We start from the raw sequence: 4,174 nt of genomic DNA on the forward strand, positions 1-4,174 counted from the left end.
TGTTGTTACTGTGTTTGTCATATCGAATACATCACGGATAGCTTGCCAGGCTCTGCCATGTGGGTGAGATACTCTCGGTAGCTTGCCAGACTCTCCGAGAGGGGCAGAGGAATCGAACTCGGGTGGGCCATGTTGGCTGCGTGCAAGGCAAATGCCCTACCGCTGTGCTATCGCTCCAGTCATTTTCTTTTATTTCCTGCATATAACATCTACAATAAAGATGCAAGTTGTTTTAACCTAGTGTCCTAATCCTTATGACATCTTAACAAGGCAGTAGTAGCTATTATCACTATCACTATTTTAGTTTAATGATATCAAATACAATCATCAAAATTTAATTAAGTCATATACTTCAATAACATTCTATCCCAAGTGTGGAGTTTTCAAAACTATAGGAGGATCTTTCTCCTTTACATGACTTAATTTATTTATTCTTATAAGAATAAATAGAATAAATTAATCTATGGATCAGTTATAAAATGAAATCCAACAGCGTAAGTCTATACTCTAGATCAGATGTTATCAAATTCATTTGGTCTATTTACCATTCCTTCTTTCACCATCAAAATTACTCAGTGCTATACTGGAAATTTATCTTAAAATAAACAAATAGTTGCACCCAATGCTCCTCTGCCCACCTGAATTGGCAACTCTGAGGGCCCATTATAAAATACAAGACTTGTAATGACCTTGAGTAAGAGACTCCCTGTCCTGCATTTAACTTGTTATACCTGTATTTGTATTCGCGAATACCCATGAATTCTCTAAAACTTCTTTTATGAAAGTAGAACTGTTAGTTAATGTTCAATAGCGTCCTATTATAAGCAAGTGGTTCAAAGGATAAAATAATACAAGTATCATTTTTGTAATGTGTTTTTCCATTTTTCTGTACCCTCTTCTTAAACAGCACCTTTCAGATGTTAATGTAGCACTGTAACACTGTCCTCCCCTTGTTCATCGGTTTGCTCAAGCAGGCCCAGTAACGTCTCCATTGTGAGACTTGTGTTACTGTGTTTGGCATATCCAATACATGACGGGTAGCTTGCAGGCTTTTGCCGTGTGGGCGAGATACTCTCAATAGCTTGCCAGGCTCTCCAAGAGGGGTGGAGGAATCGAACCTGGGTTGGCTGACCCAGCAGTTTGCAAGGCAAACACCCTACCACTGTGCTATCTTCCCAGATGTTCATGTACATAAACAAATCATATAACCTGTTATAATTGCTGTACACCAATTTCCTTTATTTGTTTTTTAATTATGCGCTGGAGTATTAGCACAGTGGGCAGTGCTTTTGCCTCGCACGTGCCGATGTCGGTTTGATTCTTCTGTCCCTCTCAGAGAGCCCGGCAAGTTACTGAGAGTATCCCGCCCACACGGCAGAGCCTGGCAAGCTCTCCGTGACGTTTTCGATATGCCAAAAACAGTCACAAGTCTCACAATGGAGGCGTTACTGGTGCCCGCTTGGGCAAATAGTTGAACAATGGGAGGACAGTGGACAGTGCAGTGCTTACTAATTATGAGAATGAAGACAACATATTTATAAAAAGGGCAGTATAAGTACAGTGTATATACACATTTAAAGTATTCATATGGAGTCTAACACTATTCTTGTCTAAGTATTCCTACTGTCTTTCTTTTGCTACTAATGGTAAGGCTGGAAGGTACTTTAATAAATTATTAATTTAAAAAAACTGCATTGGTCATTCAGAAAGACTTCTGACAATAATACTATTAAAAATTCAAAGGCATTTTTTGAGGGCATAGTTGTTTGTACTCTACATTCACCTATGCTTGAATACATTTTTTTAGTTCAGCTGCAGTTTTTTCCAGTTGTTAAATGTTCCAGTCCCACTGTCTTCTATTTGACCGAAGCTTCTTTACCTGGCAATTCAAATGCTTAAGTATTGCACTGTATCTCTTACGTTGTACCTCTATTTCTTTTCTTGATTTTTCATGTGTGTTTTTCTTCATCAAGAAAACAGGTCTTTTCAACGATAGATTCTTTTATAGCTGTAATTTTATCCTTTATCTTTGTAATGTCTTCCTGTTTTTGTTTCATGCGTTTTCCTTCTGGATTTTTGAGATCTTGCATAAGTTCCTCCATCATTATCTTTAGTTTTTTGACAAGACCTTGTTTTTCACGAAGTTCAATCATGAATGGCGATTTGCTTTCTACTTCCCTCAAATTCTTTTTAGGTAGTTTTATTTTTGCATAATACTCATTTTATTTTGCCATGTGTTCCTCAAAATCTTCTTGGGCTGCTTCTATGTCATAGTTAAGCTTTACATTTTCTGTATGTAAAGATTTGAGTTTTCACAATGAAGTTTGGTATTCCCTATGGCAGAATCTTGCTGATAAATTTTATGTTTTGTTTCTTGAATTTCTGCTGAGATAGAAGCTATTTGTTTTTCAAGCTCATGAAAATCATTCTGAAAATGAAACCGAACGTTTTTGTTTTTCTCTGTTTCTGAGGTTTATTATTTTTATTGCTTTGAAACTTGTTCTACAACATCTATTAATAAAGATGTATCTTGTTTAGCTGTAGCTTCTTCAATAACTTCTTGACTTTTATTTTCTTTTTTGCCTGACATTCTTCTACTTTCTCAGCCCCTTTTGGCTCACCTTTTTTTTAGTACCCACTTCAGGGAACTTCGAGGCCACCCAGACATCAGCTGAAGTGGGTCACATGGCACCAGACACAGGTTCAGAGCCTGCTGCACACCAATTTCAATCTCCAAGATGATGGTTCCATTAATCTGGCACGGGTCTAGGATTTGCAAGTAATTCTTTTTTAAAAAAATTTTATTGAATCACTGTGAGGCAAAGTTACAAGCTTTCATGTTTGAGTTACAATTATAAAATGATCAAACACCCATCCCTCCACCAGTGCACATTCCCCACTACTAATGTCCCCAGTATACCTCTCCTTTCCCACCCTCCCCCTGCCTCCATGGCAGACAATTTCCCCCATACTCTCTCTCTACTTTTGAGCATTATAGTTCTCAATACAGATACTGAAAGGACGTTTGGTCGTTTATCTACTTTCAGCATACATCTGCCATCCCGACCGATCCCTCCAACTATCATTTTCTTAGTGATCCCTTCTCTATTCCAGCTGCCTTCACCCCCAGTTCAGGAGGTAGGCTTCCAACTATGGAGCAATCTTCCTGACCTTTGTGTATACTGTCCTTAGGTGTCATTCTGTTATGTTGATTTATACTCCACACATGAGTGCAGTCCTTTTGTGTCTGTCCCTCTTTCTGACTCATTTCATTTAGCATGATACTCTCCATGTCTATCCATTTATAAGCAAATTTCATGATTTCGTCACCGATTTGCAAGTAATTCTGATGGTGGTTGATGCTCAGATGACATTTTGAGAAAAAGGTTTGATTTCATCCTTCTTTACAATAAAATGTATATGTGCTTCAAATTGAATACGTAAGGTTATGTTCTATTCTGTTGCATTCTTGCTCTGACCTTGGACAAATATTGTAACCTGAGGCCAAGTTATTATGAAAATTTAATAAAATAAAATGTAATAATAGGAAGGAAGGAAGGAAGGAAGGAAGGAAGGAAGGAAGGAAGGGAGGGCTATTGGATCTGAAGTGGTCTAGCATTTGCCCCCTGAAAAGCTGCCTAGCTTAATTCCCATATCTATAATGCTTGGCATACCAACATAATTAGCTGTGTCAGGGAGACTCTAGACGTCCCACTGTCATTCAATTCTGTGGCTCAATTCCTAGAATTGGCCCAGCCACCCTTTTCCTGGGATAGGTTCAAATTATTTTATATATCTCATTCCTTTCTCATTATGACTCAGAACACTTCATATATACTCACTCCCTGCCAAGAATTGGCTATACTACATGTTTACTGGTGACAGACTTCCCGGAATTAACAAATAGAAGATAGAAACTTCCAGTCTGGGGACATACAATAAAGACTCCCCAGGACTTTGCTTGCTCTCACTCTCTCTTTTTTCTTTCTCTCTCCCTTCCACCCTTCCTCCTTTCTTCTCCATTTCTCTCTCTTTCCTTTCTCTCTCCCCCTCCCTCCCTTTTTTTTCTCTCTCTTCCTCTCCCTTTCTCTATCTGCTTCTCTGTCTCTGTCTCTCTGTCCCCCCCACTTTGACCAATGTATTCTCTTTTTAAAAACTTAGTTTGCTTTCTTGT

General features: G+C 38.5%; 1 pseudogene; it reads right to left on the bottom strand.

Annotated features, from left to right (window-relative positions):
• Positions 1-1,783: 1,783 nt before the first annotated feature.
• Positions 1,784-2,590, bottom strand: LOC130027803 (coiled-coil domain-containing protein 122-like; annotated as a pseudogene).
• Between the last annotated feature and the right edge of the window lie 1,584 nt (positions 2,591-4,174).

The sequence above is a fragment of the Sorex fumeus genome, unplaced genomic scaffold, assembly GCF_029834395.1.
Source record: "Sorex fumeus unplaced genomic scaffold, SorFum_2.1 ptg000037l, whole genome shotgun sequence".
Taxonomy (NCBI): Eukaryota; Metazoa; Chordata; class Mammalia; order Eulipotyphla; family Soricidae; genus Sorex; species Sorex fumeus.